Here is a 20,039-nt window from a genome sequence, read left to right on the forward strand (position 1 = left end):
CTCTCTGTCTTTTCCCCTCCCACAGCCATGGCTGGAAAGGTTCAAGCAAAAGCGGGCCCCAGGCACCAAGGATGGCTCAATGGCCTTGCCTCAAGTGCTAAAATAGCTTTCTTCCTGAGCAACAGAGCAGTGGCCCCAGATGAGCAGAACATCGTCCTGTAGGAGGCTTGCCAGGTGGGTCTCGGTTAGGGCACACGCGGCAGTCTGTCTGTATGCCTCCTGCCTCTAACTTAATTAAAAAAAAAATTCAACAGAGAGACAGAAACCAAGCACTAACCTGAAGTCCTGCTCTTCCTCTTTTTCTTGTTCTGCTCCCTCTTCTTTTCGGTTATTCTCTCTCCTTTTTTCTCTTTATCTTGGAGATCTTGATAAGTTCTTGATTCTCCACCCTCCCTGCGACAGAATTCTTGTTTCCAAAAAAGTCCAGTCCCTGCAGAACCTCTGAGAAATCAAAGTCATGCCTCCTTTTTCCTACCTAAAACCCACAAGATTTAAAGTGAAATCTATGGACTGGTATTGCTTTCATTCAAGCAGTATTAGTAATACAGGTGTGGGTTCACTCCCCATTGTTTTTTACGCTGTCACCAAACACGTGTGCTGACAAGTATGTTTGGGCAAATGGAATCCAAATTATATCATTTCTCACTTTAAAACAGTAATAATAAGCCTGACCAGATGGTGGCGCAGTAGGTAGAGCATCAGACTGGGATGCAGAGGACCCAGGTTCGAGACCCGAGGTTGCCAGTTTGAGCACGGGGTCATCTGGTTTGAGCAAAAGCTCACCAGCTTGGACCCAAGGTTGCTGGCTTGAGCAAGTGGTTATTCGGTCTGCTGAAGGCCGGCGGTCAAGGCACATATGAGAAAGCAATCAATGAACAACTAAGGTCTTGCAAGGAAAAAAGAAACAGTAATAATAATAAACAGCAACAAACGTACTGTCAGGTAGACTTCTAAACAAATATACATAATTATCAATACTTCATTCTTCAACAACCCTATGAGCAAAATGACGATAACAGTAATACTACAAATGAGAAAATCGAAGCATCAGGAGTTTAAGTAACTTGATTTGGATCCAAATAACCTGGTTCCAGAGTTCAAACTCTTTAACTATACCACCAGTCAGGAAAAGAAGACACAGACATGTCGCATACATTCGCACTAACATCCCTAGTTCCAATATCAAGGTTGACATGGAAGATTTTCCACAACTGGGTCCCAACTAATTCCAATTTATCAATCACTACTTATCCCTGGAAGACCGCCCATTTCTAAATCTCTGTTCTCACTGGTTAATTAACAGTCCACGGGATTGCGGTATTAAAAAGAATCATGCTCACTAACGTTTAGATGCATGCCAGGCCAAACAGGGGTAGACTACAGTGAAAGAATACATTTTCTCCACCTTGAGTGTTTCTGTTTTTAAAATCTCTTTCTACTAGTTTCAGAGAATAGGCTGCTTTTGAAAGAAGGGTTCCAACCCTGGCCCTTTGGTTCAGCGATAGAGAGATCGCCAGATGGGTGGAAGTTCTGGTTCCATTTCCTGTAAGGACACACAGGAGAAGCGACCGTCTGCTTCTCCACCTGTCCTCTCTCCCTCTCCTTCTCCTCTCCTTTCCCCCCCTCTACCACAGCCATGGCTCGAATGGTTGCAGCAATGAAGATGGCTCCATGGCCTTCCCTCAGGCGCTGAAATAGCTGGATTGCCAAGCAAGGAGGTAGGGGGCAGCAGACGGGGAGAGCATCCCCCCGTTGGGGGCTTGCCTGGTGGATCCCAGTCCAGGCGCGTGTCTGCGTCTCTGTAGCTCCCTTCCTTCTCACCTCTCAGAAAGATGAAAAAGGGAAAAGAAAAAAAAGAGAGAAAGATAAGAAAGGATTCCAACTGTTCTTCGAATAAACTAAGAAGATGGAGGAAGAGGGGTGGGAGCGTCTCCTGGCCAGACCCAACTAAGTCTGAAAAGGATGGTAAAAGATTTTAGAAAGCAGGACTTGACAGGTAGGTTGGCAGGTAAACTAAACTCCAAAGGTGACCACAACCTGGCCAAGGGGTCTCTGTGTGTCCGCTCCCCCATGAGCCAGTTCATTCTCCCGCCGACTCTTTCTGTTACTGCGGTTTCTGTCCATCTGCACGTAGTACCTGGTACCGGGCTGCGTCCACCGAGAAGCGTCTCACATCGAATTTGGCCCCAGCACCCAGCCGAAGAAAGAGATCCTGTGCATCCATCTTTACCCAGAAAGCTTCGCGGTCCCGCGGCGCCTGCAGAGTTCTTCTCCCAGAAGATCTCGTGCTAGTCTTGGGTGGAAGTGACTCTAGAGGTCAGCCAGGCAACCGTGAGTGAATGTTAACATTTTCTCTCGTCTTGAATGTTACACAGTCCGTCGTTATTTGTTCTCAAAAACATATAGTTATTAAGAGCCTCTTATGAATTATACTGTTCTAGACTTTTAGGGATACTTTGGTGTACCACTTCAATATTCTCACTTTCAGGAACTTGAACATTTCATGGGAACAGAAGGTATTGTTAACAAATAAGGTAAGATAATTTACAAAAATGAGAAGTGCCATGAAACAACATAAAGCAATATAATTAATAGAGAAAGGGAAGAGGAGCTACAGGTACTTTTAGGTATGTTATTCAGGTTCAGGATGATGGAGTGATATTTGAGCGAACAGGAGGCAGTCTTTCTCAGATCTGGCAAACAGCCTTCCAGGTGGAGGAAACCTCTGCAGAAGGAAAAGGGTTTGGAACAATGAGGATATGGAACAAAGGCCAGGGTGACTGGAGACAAGTTGCAGTGAGGCAATGTGGTAAAGATGTTGTAAGGTACCAAAAAGCTGAAAAATTAATATTGATATTCTGGGAAGAAAGGTCAGGCTTTCCTGTCCTGTCCTTCCTTTGGGTAGGGGAGGGAGAATGTAGAAGTTTCTGGCTTGCAAGAACAATGGGTCATTTAGTTTTAAGTCTAAAATAAAGATTAGCCGAGAAACTTCTTTCAATGGGAGACAGAATTTACATACCACCTTAAATTGATTGTAGTTCCTCCCCCTTCCTGGAATCCTGAGAGTAACATACCTCTAGGCCAAGGTACCCTAAAAGATTTGTAAACATTTTTGATTGTGTTACTTTGAAAGTCTTAAATGTTTCTGTGTATCCCCTAAACAAATGTTGTCAGCTTGTGCCATGATGTCACGTTCTCCCCGCCCATGTGTGATCAAGAGTATATAAACAGCCCCTGAAATATTTTGGGGGCTCGTACACAATTTGGGTCTGATGCCCTGTGTCAGCCATATATGGCCTGCATATTTAATAAATCTCCTTAATAAAACTCTTCAAAATTCATCTGGACTTGGTGTCTCTATGTAAACCCGCAGAATTGAGGTACGGTACTTTACAACACAGAAGAGGTTGGAGGGATAAATAGAAACCAGAATTCACAGAATCTTATAAGTAAGGTCATAGTAAGGAAGTTGGATTTTAATCTGAACAGGCTGGGAAACTTTCAAAATGTTTTAGTGGCAAGAACTGAGTAAAACTCATTGAGTAAAATACTTATTGCATATTTTTCCATTTTTTCATTGTATTCATACTGTACACAATTATTTCCTTTTGCATTGCCTCCCTCTCTTCTAGAATGAAAGGCCATAAGCATGGGGATCAAATATGCTTCACTTATGTATCCCGTTTTTGAATACTCTCAATAAATATTTGGTGAATGACTGTAAAGCCAGTAGGCACGGCCACTATCACAGCCGCCTGGCCCGCACAGGTTGGCACTAGATTCGAACAGATGGTAATGAAACAATGGAGCCAAGAACTGGTGGACCATTATCTTTAATCTTAGCTTGCACCCGGTGGGCAAGTAAAAACACACACTGGGCTCCAAAACCTACTCATTCAGTGCTCACAAAGATACTGACTTATCTGAGTTTCCTAGAATCAAAGGTTTCTAAGAGCCCTGGCCGGTTGGCTCAGCGGTAGAGCGTCGGCCTAGCGTGCGGAGGACCGGGGTTCGATTCCCGGCCAGGGCACACAGGAGAAGCGCCCATTTGCTTCTCCACCCCTCCGCCGCGCTTTCCTCTCTGTCTCTCTCGTCCCCTCCCACAGCCAAGGCTCCATTGGAGCAAAGATGGCCCGGGCGCTGGGGATGGCTCCTTGGCCTCTGCCCCAGGCGCTAGAGTGGCTCTGGTCGCAACATGGCGACGCCCAGGATGGGCAGAGCATCGCCCCCTGGTGGGCAGAGCGTCGCCCCTGGTGGGCGTGCCGGGTGGATCCCGGTCGGGCACATGCGGGAGTCTGTCTGACTGTCTCTCCCTGTTTCCAGCTTCAGAAAAATGGAAAAAAAAAAAAAAGGTTTCTAGCTCACTAGCCTTATTCACCTCTGTTCCCCATCTCCTCTCTGCACAAACTGGCTTCTCCTTTAGTATTCTGCCATCTTGGCTGCTTCTCCTGGCCTTTTCCACGTGGCCTTTCTCTGCTTTCCTCTCTAATGCTAATCTCAGGAACCAAGAGAGAGCAAGCTCCTGGTCTGCCCCACTTTATAGTGTAGAAACCAAAACCTTTAATCCAATATACAAACAAGGAAGTCTCTGATACAAAGTCACTTATCTGAGGCATAATGGGATTCTTCATGAGAGTGCACCACCCCACATCAAAAAGGGTGGGAAAGGCTTAGTCCCAAAACCAAACCCTAGGCTACAAGGATCCTGCCTGCCCACAGCCCGCCCCCAACACACATGAATATAATCATGCCCATCCCAAGCAAGAAGGGCAACCAATACCATCACCTGGGCGACGGGCTTCCACGTGGGCAGCACCATCTTTAACAAAGTGAGCATAATATATTTTATCTGTCCAACAATGACAGAGTGAATGTTTTATAAAGGACTACTCTGGATATTTGAAGATATCCAGAAACAGGGATGTGGGTCAAAGTAGAAATTGTGTTGGTGGTTTGGACTAGGGTGGTACCTGTGCTTATGAGTGCAGTGGATAGATTTGGGATGTATTTTGAAGGTAGAGCTAAATGTACCTGATACATTTCATGTGGAGATGAGGTAAAGGGAGAAATAAAAAATCACTAGGCTTGAAACAGTGGGCAGATGGCATGCCATTTACTGAGCTAGGAAACAGGGAGGATGACGCATGGGAGTGTGTTTGGAATCAGTTGTCATGGTTTGGATCTGTTAAGGTGCCTAGTTGATGCCTGACCAGGTGGTGGCATAGTGGATAGCAAGTCCACCTGGGATGCTGAGGACTCAGGTTCGAAAAAACCCCAAGGTCGCCAGCTTGTGTGCAGGCTCACAGGCTTGAGTGTGGGGCTGCTGGCTTGAGTGTGGGATCATAGACATGACCTTATGGTTGCTGGCTTGAGCAAGGGGTAACTGGCTTGGCTGGAGCTTCCTGGTCAAAGCACATATGAGAAGCAATCCATGAACAACTAAGAGTTCCACAAGTATGAGTTGATGCTTCTCAACCCTCTCCCTTCCTGTCTCTGTCTGAAAAAAAAAATGCTTAGTTTAAGTGGAGATGTTCAAGTAGGTAGTTGATTCTGTGAGTCTGAAGCTTAAGGAAAAAGGTCAGGATTAAAAGAAAAAAAATTTTAGGAGTCATCAACATATAAATGGTACATGGAGTCACATCAAACAAGCATTTAAGTTGAGAAATAGTATAGTGTCGGTGTTCTTTCATACTCAAGGAAAGCAAGTGTGGAGTGATCATGAGATGGGGGGTGGAAGTCTGCAGTACACTCAGATGGATTCAGCCCTGATTCCCTTTGATACTGGGAGCATCTTGCCGTTCCAATTGTAACTAGTCTTTAAAATAAGTTCCTTTTGCCTGACCAGGTGGTGGCGCAGTGGATAGAGTGTCGGACTGGGATGCAGAAGGACCCAGGTTCGAGACCCCGAGGTCGCCAGCTTGAGCGCGGGCTCATCTGGCTTGAGCAAAGAGCTCACCAGCTTAGACCCAAGGTTGCTGGCTCCAGCAGGGGGTTACTCGGTCTGCTGAAGGCCCGCGGTCAAGGCACATGTGAGAAAGCAATCAATGAACAACTAAGAAGTCACAACGCGCAACGAGAAACTGATGATTGATGCTTCTCATCTCTCTCCGTTCCTGTCTGTCTGTCCCTGTCTATCTCTGCCTCTGTAAAAAAAAAAAAAAAGTTCCTTTTATCAAACAGCTCCTAAGTGAAAATCCCAAGTATTTCATCTATTATTTAATAAAAACAATTTATCTCAAAATGAGAGGGAAAAAGTTGACTGAGCTTATTAGTAAATGGAGTATTATCTTTAATTTGGCCCATAAATATGACCACAATCATGTACAATATCAACATGTGTGAAACCACAACTCCCGTACTTTATGGGTGATTTAAGGACTTTCCAAGAATAATTTCACTTCATGAGTGTTTTTTTTTTTTTTTATGAACAGACATTAAAATCCAGTCTTTATGTAAGTGGTGACAAACCTGTATCTAAAAATGCATATCTCAAACGACAACAACAAAAAAAACCCCAAAAAACAGCAAAAGAAGGGAAAAAAAAGAAAGAAGAAAAAACTATCTCTAAGAAATCATTTAAAAAGGTTGTGTGAATAGGGACAGAAGGGGACCCAAGATGGACCCTTAGAGTACTCCAACATTTAGAGGCCAGGTAGAGGAGGATACACTTATAAAAAGTTTGAGAAGTAACCAATGAGGGAGGAAGACAAGGAATGCGGTGTCACTGCACCCAGAAGTTGTTTTAGGAAGAAGGTAGTCATCAGCTGTTTCGAGGGCTGTTGGGAATCTGAGGACAAAGAAAAAATTTCACTGCATTTAGCAACATGGAGGTCACTAGTGACCCAGACATTAGTTTCAGTGCCGTGCTGGATGGAGATGGTTGAGTGGTAAAGGTGGAAAAGTGAAGACTGACGAAGCCAACTCTTTCCAAAGGTTTATTTAGCTGAGAAGAAAAGCAGAGAGGCAGATGTGGGTGGTTGGTTAGAACATTGTCCCAAAGTGCAGGGGTTGCCAGTTCAATCCGTGGTCGGGGCACATTTAGGAACAGATTGACATTCCTGTGTCTCTCCATCTCTCATTAAAATCAATCAATAAAAACGTTTTTAAAAATGGGAACCTTGGGGCCCTGGCCGGTTGGCTCAGTGGTAGAGCGTCAGCCTGGCGTGTGGAAGTCCCGGGTTCGATTCCCGGCCAGGGCACACAGGAGAAGTGCCCATTTGCTTCTCCACCCCTCCCCCTCTCCTTCCTCTTTGTCTCTCTCTTCCCCTCCCGCAGCTGAGGCTCCATTGGAGCAAAGATGGCCCGGGCGCTGGGGATGGTTCCATGGCCTCTGCCTCAGGCGCTAGAATGGCTCTGGTCGCAACAGAGCAACTCCCCGGATGAGCAGAGCATCGCCCCCTGGTGGGCGTGCCAGGTGGATCTCGGTCGGGGGCATGCAGGAGTGTCTGACTGCCTCCCCATTTCCAGCTTCAGAAAAATACAAAAACGAAACAAAAAACCACATTTCTAAGAAAGAGTTCTAAAGATACAAACCCAAATATGGAAACATCTTCAAACAGATAGTTATATCTGACCCAGCATCATTTGTAGCTCTAAAGTAAGGTAAACTAAACTTTTCTTGATCAAGAATGAGAAAGTAAATTATGATATATCCACCAGTCTTGTTTATTATTAAGCCCTTAAACTTCATGGAACATAGTAGAATAAGTATAACAAAAAAGTAAAGTAAGGCCCTGGCCGGTTGGCTCAGCGGTAGAGCGTCGGCCTGGCATGTGGAAGTCCCGGGTTCGATTCCCGGCCAGGGCACACAGGAGAAGCGCCCATTTGCTTCTCCACCCCCCCCCTTCCTCTCTGTCTCTCTCTTCCCCTCCCACAGCCGAGGCTCCATTGGAGCAAAGATGGCCCGGGCGCTGGGGATGGCTCCTTGGCCTCTGCCCCAGGCGCTAGAGTGGCTCTGGTTGCGGCAGAGCGACCCCCCGGAGGGGCAGAGCATCGCCCCCTGGTGGGCAGAGCGTCGCCCCTGGTGGGCGTGCTGGGTGGATCCCGGTCGGGCGCATGCGGGAGTCTGTCTGACTGTCTCTCCCCATTTCCAGCTTCAGAAAAATACAAAAAAAAAAAAAAAAAGTAAAGTAAGGTGAAATATTGGAAAAATTGTACAAATATACACACACATGACAAATGTTATAACCATATATATGCACATATACAGCTTATCTATAGAGAGAGATGCTCGGCATAGGACAAAATAATAAGCATTGAAAATAAATGCCCCGATGCAGCAATAGTAAGTACATCTATAAGTGCGAAAGATCTATGGGTGATTAACTTTTTTTTCTCTGTGTTTGTGTGTGTGTGTGTGTGACAGACAAAGAGGGACAGATAGGAACAGACAGACAAGAAGGGAGAGAGATGAGAAACATCAGTTCTTTGTTGCAGCTCCTTAGTTGTTCATTGATTGCTTTTCCTGATTTGCCTTGACTGGGGGGCTGTAGCAGAGCAAGTGACCTCTGGCTCAAGCCAATGACCTGGGCTCAAGCCAAGTGACCCTGGGCTTCAAGCCAGCGACCTTTGGGCTCAAGACAGTGACCATGCGGTCCTGTCTATGATTCCTTGCTTAAGCCAGCAACCCTGTGCTCAAGCTGGTGACCTCTGGGTTTCAAACTTTGGACCTCAGCATCACAGGTCAATGCTCTATCCACTGCGCCACCGCCTGATCAGACTCCTTCCCTTAATTTTCTACAGAAAAGAAAAAAACCCATGGACACCACTGTTCAAAGACATGAAAAATGTAAAACTGAAAGACATTTTACATCATAATTGTAAAACTTCGGCCGTGAATCTTTTAACATAAATTTATCATAAGCACATTTTTGTTTTTTAATTTACTTATGCACTGGAGCCAGATCTCTTTGGTAATATTTCCATATCTGTTGTGTATTAGCCGTGAGTTCTTCTGTAGGTTACTTATGTGTCTGTGTTTCAGTTTCCTAATGTGTGACAGGGGATAATGATAGTAGGAGTAAATACATTCACATATATAAAACAGTTAGAGCATCACTGGCTCATAGTAAGTGCTATGTGACAGTTTATTATCATCATCACTGAATATTTCAATTAACCTATTTTACACATTTTTAAATGTGAAGGCTTCTTGTTCTTTGCTTGAATAACCCTTCTCCCACACTCTTTTCCTGGCTAGTCCTCCTTCAAGTCTCAGTTTGATTTATAGTAGAGAAAAGTCAGAACAACCTGAATGGACAGACCTAAGTAACAATGGATTGAAGGAAGTGAGATGCTTCATAAAGAATACTGAAGGTTTTCTTGAACTTATCAAATACTGCTGAGACTTTAAGCTTCTCTCAGGAATTGAACGTCCCCTGAAGTCACTGCCCTCCAGCCTTGACTGCCAAAGAGCACGCTGTGGTGAGTGTCAAGACCCTTTCCACTTTAAGAAGAGTGGGGCTGGCTGGCTGAGTGGACAGGTGTGGCCGCCTTGATGAACAGCTGCAACCAGCTCCCTCTCCTCCGGACTCCATCCTGAACCCTGCACTTGGGAGCTACAATCTCATTTCCCCCAAGTGACTCTCCTACCACATTGGCAAAACCAAATGATTTACTTCTTGGTTTGTTGTCTTGGCAAAATGACCATGGGTTCCACCTTGCTTTGGATTTCCAGTCTCAGGAGTTGCCTGCAAGGAATTCTCTAGTTCTAGGGATTCAACCTCCTCGTGGCTAGTGCTCTCAGCCCCAACACCCAGTGGTCTCCAACACTCCTGCCTCTCGGCACTCTCTTTCTAGGAGAACACAGTGTCAGGATTGGCCACCTCTGTTTCTTGCTCCCCAGCGGCTCCGTAGTCTTTTCTGAGAGTCGGGTACCTACAAAGATTCCTATATGTGTCATCTCAGAGGGTCACACCTACTGAGGAAATTTGGTCATCTTTGGACCAGGAGTTGGAAGACTTTTGGTCTTAAGACACATCCTGTGTGACCTTTCTCAAGACTGTTAAATTCTCTAGGTTTTGCTTCCTAACCTATCCAACAGCAAAACAGATTGGGATCAGATAAAACCGTGGACATAACATGCTGGGGGAATCAAGTACCAGGGCTTTTGTGAGGTCATATTACTGCTAGTGTTGTCAGTCCTGCCAGCAGCTGACAGAGGCTTCGAGGACAAAATGACAAAACATGTGAAAGTGCCCCGAATTGCGTTATGGGCACAGTGCCAGTCAAGAGTATAGAAGGGATGGAAGAAGGGAGTGAAAGGTTTCCCTGGAGGGAGGGGGGAAGTGACCCACAGAATGCATTTGGAACTTCCTAGAACCATAGTCGACTCCTGCTGTCACTTCTCACATCCCTGAGCTGGAAATAGAAAAGTTCTAGAACAGTATCCCCTACAATAAAATCTCTGGGCATATGGGATTAGGGCCAGGGATGAGGGAAATTATCACCTCATCAGGGCTGCGGAATCACATTTTGAATAGAGTGTGAGAGTGCCCAGGTCATTCTTATTTCACTTAGCAAAATGGAGTTCACATCCTGAGTCCTGAGATAGGCATGACACGTTTTCTACATCAAGCTCACTTTCTGGGGGGGAGGCAAATAGGTTTGTTACAGGTGACATGATGGAGGTGGCTCAGGACCAGAGGGAGATGCAGAATTCCGTTAGAGGGGAGGTCAGGAAAAGTTCTCTAGAGAGGATGGGTACTTGTTTTTGATGTGTATTCGAGAGGCATTTATTATCATTCTGTATCTCATATTACTTAGAAATGGCCTCAATGTATAAATCTTGGAGGCCATTGATTTAGCTAAACATATTGGCACAAACCCTTTGTACTCTTGGTGTGGCATTTCACTAGTGTGAACGCAACATTATTGTTGAAACCTTTGTGAACAAAACAGTTTTCCTCCATAAGCCAAAGATAAGGCTAGGAAGCAAAAGTCAGCAGTGAAACTCATTGGGTGGCTCCATGCAGGCTCATCACCCATTGTCTTTTTTGTGTGTGTGTGTGTGTTTTTCTGAAGCTGGAAATGGGGAGGCAGTCAGACAGACTCCCACATGCGCCCGACCGGGGTCCACCTGGCATGCCCACCAGGGGGCAATGCTCTGCCCATCTGGGGTGTTGCTGTGTTGCAACCAGAGTCATTCTAGTGCCTGAGGCAGAGGCCATAGAGCCATCCTCAGCACCCGGGCCAATTTTGCTCCAATGGAGCCTTGGCTGCGGGAGGGGAAGAGAGAGACAGAGCGGAAGGAGAGGGGGAGGAGTGGAGAAGCAAATAGGCACTTCTCCTGTGTGCCCTGGCCGGGAATTGAACCCAGGACTCCTGCACGCCAGGCCGATGCTCTACCACTGAGCCAACCAGCCAGGGCCCATTGTCTTTTTATTATTATTATTATGTTTATTACTGACTTTAGTGAGAGAGGAAGGGAGAAAGAGGGAGAGAGACAGGAACATCCATCTGTTCCTGTATGTGCCCTGGCCAGGAATGGAACCGGTAACCTCTGTGCTTCTGGACAATTCTCTAATCAACTGAGCTACCCAGCCAGTGCTCTCACCCATTCTTTTTTTATTTTTTAAGACTTTGTTTACTTTACAGAGAGGAGATGGGGGTAGTAGAGCCAGAAGTTTCAACTCGTAGTTGCTTCACTTTAGTTGTTCATTGATTGCTTATTGTATGGGCCTTGATCATGCAAGCCCAGGTTCTTGAACCAGGACCTCAGTACTCCAGGGTGATGCCTTATCAACTGTGCCACCACAGGCCAGGTGGCTCATCACCCATTCTTATCTATCATTCTCAATGCCCCAGAGCAGGTATCTTCAAACTCCCTCCACAGCTTGGAGATCAGCACAGCCCTCTCATGTAGATGAAGGTCTTCATGTCGGGGGCTCTTTCTTAGCACACAGTGTGATTGAGACTTGACTTGGAACTCTCCGTTTACAGCTCAGGGTGCTGTGACACTTTGTTTCTACCTCTGATATGATGTACTTTTTCCAACTGGTGGGATAGTTATTTCTGTCACTGTCAACACCATCACTCAACTAAGAGCTCTTGAGGGGAGGGGTGAGGCTTTATTCTGCTCTGCCTTCCCTGACAAAAAGCCAGAGGACGTCTAAATTGGGTTGAGTGGAAATGGCATGGATAACAAAGTCTGTGCAAATCCCAGAGAACACAGGACACACCCTCTTTCCCTTAAAGAAAGATCCTTAACACATGGCTATGAAATTCCACCAACCAGGAGGGACCACGAAGGATACTGGCACATGTGATCTGAGGGATTCCAAAACATTAGAGCTGGAATAGGTCGTGGTGAAGACCAGAGCATTTGAAGCAAGACTAACACAAAGGAAAGGGTGAAGACAGAAAGGGTGGAGGGAAGAAATACAGTTCGTACGTGTGCGTGATAAGAGGCAAGATGACATTATCAGTTTTTCAGTGACTGAAGTACCCCAAGATGCTCTGCCCCCTCTTATTTCACATCTCTGTAGCACCCAGGGGGCTGGTTTCCTGTTTTCATCTCTCATTCGTTTTTCTCAGAGCAGAGGCAGGTAGCAGTGTGGGGCGGAAGTAGGGTGAGCAGGTAGGGCCGAGTGGTTGAGCTGAAGGTGGATAGGATCGCCTTCACTTGCCCACTGCCCATCCTGCTGTACTCCTGGCCTTGTGAGCTTTACCTAGTTACCTTCTTGTCATCTTCAGTCTCAGGGAGGAAGCCCTGCCAGAAAGCAATTGCCGAACCAGGCAGGGCTTTGTGTGAACACAAGAAATTCCCTGTGGATGTCTGGGAAACAACAACAGGCTTAGATTAGATGATTTATCCATAATATAGATAAACTCAGTGCAAGGTATATACAATCTCATTTTCATACTAGAGGAATATTTTTTTAAATTACACTTGATATTCATTATTATTTTATATTTGTTTCAGGTATACAGCATAGTTATTAGACATTTATATAATTTACAAAGGTGAAAATAGTGAAAGGAGTAAGAAGTACAAATAGGTAGTTACAAATTAGTCACTGGGATATAAAATACAGCATTGGGAACATAATCAGTAATAATGCAATAACTATACATGATGTCAGATGACTGTTAGACTTATCAGGGGATAACTTTGGAAATTACAGAGGAACATTCTTTTTTTTTTTTTTTTTTTTACAGAGAGAGGGATAGATAAGGACAGACAGACAGGAACGAAGAGAGATGAGAAGCATCAATCATCAATTTTTTGTTGTGACACCTTAGTTGTTCATTGATTGCTTTCTCATATGTGCCCTGACTGGGGGGCTACAGTAGACTGAATAACCCCTTGCTCAAGCCAGCAACCTTGGGTCCAAGCTGGTGAGCTTTGCTCAAATCAGATGAGCCCATGCTCAAGCTGGCGACTTCGGGGTCTCAAACCTGGGTCCTCCGCATCCCAGTCCAATGCTCTGTCCACTGCGCCACCGCCTGGTCAGGCCAGAGGAACATTCTTTATCTGTGTCTTCCAATCTTGACTTTTATTGATCTTCTTTTTCTATTACGGGTCCAAGTGAACATACTGAAACCTTTATTTCTTTTCCTTTCTGTTCCCTCTTTGTCCTAGGACAGACTGACCCAAAGTCCCATCCTGAATTCAGCTCTAATAAGATGATTCTTTGTGTGTGGCATAGCCCCTCATGGGCAACAGTTTCTCTCTGCGATCACATTCTATATTTGGGACAACAGGTTGGAAAGAGAATGGATTTTAGAGTCAAAAGAATCTTATTTCAAATCTTGGCACTGCCACTTAAGATTGTGGCCTTGAGATCAGTGAATTCTCTGTTCTGCGACCTTCACCGCGCCTGGGATAATCAGACTCCTGCTCAGGGGCAGGGTAGGGCTCGATGTTACCCACGGCACAGAGCAAACTTTCAAAAAGCAGGGTGTCCTGCTGGGTCCTTCTGCACATTCAATGCTGGACTCCTTATGCCCAAAGAAACATATAGGGCACTAAGGTCACTCAGCCCAGTAGAAGGTAGGCCAGGAATGTGACACAGAGTCCTGCACCCCTTTCCTTCTTGGGGCCAGGCTGTGGCAACTCTAGAAAGACTGACATGAAGCCTCCAGCTTCTGGAGGTGCCAACCACCACGAGCAGCATGGTTCTCGTCTATGGCCCCTGCTAGCAGGTGTGCATGTTTCATCCTTCCTCTAGGTTTGCAATTATCTCCTCAGTCTCGGTCGCTGCCTTCGCTGACTGTACCACTTCCCTCTAGGGTGCAGCCCACTTGTCCCCTCCTCTGCTGCCTCCTTTCCACCGCATGACACTGCCCTGGGGAAGAGAAACTGTGCAGAGTCCTCACTCTCGGCTAGCTTCAGTTTCCATATTGGCACCCCAACATCATCTGAACCCTGGAAATTCCACTTGCCCTCCTGTGTTCCCACCTCTGTCCCAGCCCTCAGAGTTCCTATAAAGAGAGGACCCCAACTCAGTACCAGCACAGGACACAGCCGGGTTCTGAAGCTTTCGGGCTGTGCATCTCAGCTCCAGGGAAGCCTCTTCTCCCCAAGACCATGAAGCTCTGTGTGACCATCCTCTCTGCTCCTGCTGGTGGCTGCCCTCTGCTCCCGGCGCTCGGGACCCAGTAAGCTTGTTCTTTCAGCTCCCACTTCTAGAGCCGGGGTGTAGGCAGAGTCCACTTTCCTAGTTGGGGCTGGTCCAACAGTAACTTCAGGGATGGGACAGAAGGGAGCTGGGAATACTTAAGTAGCCTGCAGTTAAACGTAGCATCTCCTAGACATTCAGAATATTCAAGTTCCTGCTTTCTTAAGAAATAGTAACCAGTCGGCTTGTTTAAGAAAGTCCCAGTCCCTCCCTGTGCCTTGGTTTCCCCATCTGTTAAATGAAGAGAATTACACGTGTGCTCTGTGTCCCATTCCAGCTCCAATATGTGTATTTATAAAAAGACTCCTATGTCAGGTGGTCGGACTGGATGCGAGGGACTGTATTTGGGGCTCTGGTAGCTCCACAGAGATGCCCCTTGAATAATGATAACTAAAAGCCAAGAGCAGCTCCTTGTAGAGCTATGACCTCACCTTGGTCTTTCTTTCCAGTGGACTCAGACTCTCCCACTGCCTGCTGCTTCACTTACACCCCCTGGCAGCTGAATCGCAACGTTGTCATGGATTACTATGAGACCAGCAGCCTCCGCCCCCAGCCAGCCACGGTGTGAGGATTAACCTCTGGGTGCTCTGAAAGGCGAGAGCAAGGGCAGGATTCGGTAAGGGGCCTGTTTGGGGCAGGGAGAGGACCACGCAGTAGGAAGACACGTATGAGGGCTGGAGCCCTCCTGGACAGCGGTAGGGAACAGGTTATAAAGTCACCAGTTGAGTCCTGGAGGGGGTTGGACTCTTTTATCTTGGGCCAGATCTTCCTAATGGACAAAGCTAATTTGCTTCTAGAAACACTAGGTCTCAAAGCAGTTCCATTTTTAATTAATTATTTTATTTATTTATTTTTGCCGGAGTCCTAAAGTGAGTTTGGAAGTGATCCCTCCTCTTTAATATTTTGGAGGAGTTTGAGAAGGAGTGACATTAATTCTTCTCTAGGGGGGCATGCATATTTGATTGCTAGTTGTTGCTCTGTCACAAATTTCACTGAAGTCTCTAAAATAAAGTCTTGGTCTGGTTTAGGTTATGTGCTCATTCTTAATAACTATGACTAAAGAGATGAAATTTATTCATTCTTTCATTCTGTCATTCATTCAACAGTTACCACAGCTATTGTGTGTAAAACACATTCTTTTAGAAAAAATTTTTTAAAGATATTTTGATTCACTTTTAGAGAGAGAAGAGAGAAAGAGATAGAAGGAGGGAAGAGCAGGAAGCATCAACTCCCACATGTGCCCTGACCAGGCAGGCCCAGGGTATTGAACCAGCAACCTCAGCATTCCAGGTCGATGTCCTATCCACTGCACCACCACAGGTCAGGCTAAAACACTATTCTTAACTCTGGGAATATAGTAGGGAATGAAACAGAGAAAAGTTTATCATTTCATGAAGTTTTTATCTCTGTTAAGTGATGTAAGATAAATAATTAAAATACATGACATTTTAGATGGTTTGATGGTCAATAATAAAGTAATGAAGGAAAATTAGAAATAGTGGGGAGTTGCAGATTAGAATTTTTAATTTAGTGTTACAGAAGTCTTCACTGAAAAGGTGACCCTCGAACAAAGATTTGAAGGAGATGGAGGAATGAGTCATACAGATATGGGGAACAGTTGTTCAGGAAGAGGGGTTGGTTCTACAAAGGCCCTGAAGCAGGAGCAAGCTTGGCATATTCCCGGACAAACAAGGAGACCAGTGGGGAAAAGTGAGTTAGGGAAAAGAAATAGGAGGAGAGGACAGAGGAGTAAGAGTGGACAGATCAGATAGGAGCTTGCTTACCATTGAAAGGACTTTGGCTTTTACTGAGTGAGATGGGTAGTTTTAGGAAGGTTTTGAGCAGAAAAGTGACATGATATGAATTGTGTTTCAAAATTATCTTTCTGATCCCTCTGTTGGAAATAGACTGTAGAAGAGTCCAGGGAAACTAGAGAAGAGGCACATACTTCTTCTTTTTTTTTTTTTTTTTGCATTTGGTGAAAACCTAAACAGTTTTTTGATATATGTTACATCCAAGTACATCCAAGTTTGTTCCATTTTCAAACATATGCCAATTTAGATTTTAAGCCTCTACTACATACAAAATTCCAGTTTACCTTTGAATGGAGCAAAGTAGTCAAGCTTCTTCATCTCAGCTGCAGAAGTCATCCTTTCAGCCTACTGGGTTAAAATAAAATCGACCACACCTGAGCCCTATCTACAAAAAGTAATTTCCCAAAGTAATTTCTGATTGGCTCAGGTCTGGAGCCAATCAGAACACAGGCGAGGGAGCAAAGCCCAGAGCACACTCATCGAGTCCACTGGTTGAATCGTCAAGGTCTCTGTGGTTAATGGACTCCCCGGAAGGACTTTTCTTTTACTTAAAAATTAACCTTGAATATGTTTCCTCAAAACAAGAAAAAAAAAATGTGGCTACTGACGCACGGATGAAAACCATTGTATTATTTCCCCCAATGACTTAAAACTGCAGTACGCGGTCTGACCATGAGCGGCTGGTCTCCCACAGCACCGACGGAACAGAAAATGTTGAGATAATCAGGTTCACACCGACATACCTAGAGGATAGACAAGGCTCCCAGAAGCTCTGTGGCCACTGCGGCGGCTGCTTTTTTTTTTTTTAATGGAAACTTTGACAATCTAACAGGCACGCATGTTAAAAACTACCCCACCCCAATGCTACGGTTAGTGAAGTGTTCAAAAGCAGCATCCGGCATCCCATGTTGTTAGACCCAGAGATGAGGAAGGGTTCAAGAAAATGAATCCTTTCAATAAGTCCGTGTTAGCATAACAAAGGATTTCCCCCAGAAATATTTGTTGGTTAAATGATGACAGTTGTTATTTCTGTGAGTTGTCTGAGTATTGTGATCATTAAAACATTAAAACTTCCCCTCTGCACCAAGCTAACCTGTGATAAAAGATTCCCACTTTCACATCGCTTTAAAAAGTCACTGCAATTAGGTTCCTTGGAGCACTTGATTAAAATTGTTTAATAAATTATACAGTGGGATCCTTTCCTTGACTTTAAAAAAGAAAAAAGAATAAAAGACAGATTAAGAAAGGATTCCATCATATATATATTTTTAAAAATGTTATACTGGTTTATCTTCCCATTAAATTTATCTATGGCTTCAAAGTTGAAGTGGTCCTTGGATTCTGGATGTTTTCATGATTTAACAAGTTGCCATCTCATTATAAAGAGAGAAGCTAGACTGTTTCACTTCCTATGTGGGACCGTTTATAAACACTTTTAAGTAAATTGGTAACTGATGTCACCCCACTTACATGTTCCACTGTTAAGACTTTCAAAGTGGCTTTGGAATTAGCATGTTCTAAAATAACTGACCATGCCAGTATGCTTACACAACCACGGCCCGGTTCCCATGTACCCAGGTAACTCAGCAATGGCAGCGCCCGGAAGGTTCTTTGCCTTCCTTACCCTCTTCATCCAGAACTAAGTGATTATCCTTTTCTGCCCTTGTGCAGTGTAATGACTAGGTATTAAAACTCATGCTTTCTAAGCAAAACCTTTCACTTACGACACTTACAAGGTACATGAAAGTGCAGACGGCATGTCCCTTCTGCCATGCTTTCCCCCTCCGTAAAGTCACCTCGAATACATTCAGAGTTCTCTACATTCAAGTCAGCGAATGTCAGCTCTCCCAAGGACACCCGAGAGAACGTCTAGCCGCAACATGGACTCTAAATTCGAAATGGCCAAGGCTACCGAGACAACTCCATGGAAACCCATTGACACGGGAGTAAAATGCAGGTCCCTTCTGAGCATAGCTTATCCCAAGATAATTGTGTGGTCATTAGAAAAGTATTTCATTTTTAATTTGGAGGCTGGGAGTCAAGACGTCCTGTTTCGAAGAGCTAACCCAGGAACCCGCGACCCCACCTCGGGTGCCACGGGGCTCACTCATTGTCAGATGGAAGCCCTTGTGAGTTTACTGCTGACTGACCCCCATTTGGGGGTGGTCCGCCTCCGGTTCCTCCTCCTCCACGTCGGCACTGTACTCTTCAAAGGCGTCGTCGTCTGCATCCGGAAGCCCCAGTAAAGGTCTGAAAGACTTGAAGACTTTTTCCAAGACTTCCTGGAGCGTCTTCTTGCCGCAGGAGGAGATGTAGTCCTGTGCCAGCTGCAGGAAGGGCAGGCAGTCCTCGCTCTCACTCCACACTGAAAATTGTCCTCGCAGCCGTTGTTCGGACACAGCACGTAGAAGGAGACGCCGGGGTCGGCATAGAAATCCATCCTGCGCTCGGTCTCCTCGGTAGCGATGAGCTCGAAGGGCGTGTTGGAGCACCATTTCTCCGCAACGTCAGCCAGCTGCTGGAAATCCATCCTGGCTCGCCGCCGATGTTGGCATGGAGAGGATGGTGGCGGTGAAAAGAACTGGTCAGACCTTGAAGGTAAGCTGATTGTTTAGGCTTGGGTGACATGTTTTTTTCCTGGAGCTAGGAGAATGCAGTCAATACATCGTAAGCACATTCAAGGCACAGAGTGATAGTTTTCTAATGTAAATTTGAGCCTGACCTGTGCTGGCGCAGTGGATAAAGCGTTGACCTGGAACGCTGAGGTCACTGGTTCAAAACCCTGGGTTTGCCTGTTCAAGGCACATATGGGAGTTGATGCTTCCTGTTCCTCCCCCCTTCTCTCTCTCTCTGTCTCTCTTCTCTAAAATGAATAAATAAAAAAAAATAATTTAATGTAAATTTGAGGTACATGAACTAGACTGTGTTATAGTAAAGAGCAACCTCAAACTTCGTGGTTTATAGCAATTGATTTAGCTACATGTCCAATCCAGGTCTGCAGGAGACATGTGCTCATTATAGTAACTCAGAGTTTTAACTAGAGTTAAACTTTAAGTCAGCTATGATGAGGTTAAATGCAGATTGAGAGAGAAACTGAAAATTTTTACAGCTCCGTGGGGAGAACACAGCACCCCATGAAGGGCCATATGGGAGAGCACTGGGTTGGTCATGAGGGAGAGGATGGAACAGCGGGCAACATCTTTATTAGGGTTTCTCTGGGAAGGAAAGGGTGAGGCAGAGCAAGCAGGCTTAGGATTGACTGATTTGAATAATTTTAGTGGGTTCTGGGGCATAGGGGCTGTCCTGCATATCTGGAATTTGACACTGAAGGAATTAGGGTGGAAGTATAGTGGCCTGGAGTGTGAGAGCCTGATCAGGAAGGTGGTTGGGGCTGTAGACTTAGGTGGGTGCTTAAGGAGAATTGACTGGCTGTTAGGTAGGATGTCACAACTGGGTCAAGGCAGCATTTAAAAAAAAACTCCCCTGAGCCTAACCAGGCAGTGGCACAGTGGATAGAGCATTGGCTTGGGATGCTGAGGTCTGAGCGCAGGCACATCCAGCTTGAGTGTGGGCTCACCAGCTTCAGCATGGGGTAGCAGCTTGA

General features: G+C 45.5%; 2 pseudogenes; one reads left to right on the forward strand and one right to left on the reverse strand.

Moving 5' to 3' along the window:
* The first annotated feature begins 14,530 nt into the window (after positions 1-14,530).
* LOC136323488 (C-C motif chemokine 4-like) lies at positions 14,531-15,221 on the forward strand (annotated as a pseudogene).
* Positions 15,222-18,439: 3,218 nt separating this feature from the next.
* Positions 18,440-19,004, reverse strand: LOC136326606 (maturin-like; annotated as a pseudogene).
* Positions 19,005-20,039: the final 1,035 nt, after the last annotated feature.

Source organism: Saccopteryx bilineata, chromosome 2, assembly GCF_036850765.1.
Source record: "Saccopteryx bilineata isolate mSacBil1 chromosome 2, mSacBil1_pri_phased_curated, whole genome shotgun sequence".
Taxonomy (NCBI): domain Eukaryota; kingdom Metazoa; phylum Chordata; class Mammalia; order Chiroptera; family Emballonuridae; genus Saccopteryx; species Saccopteryx bilineata.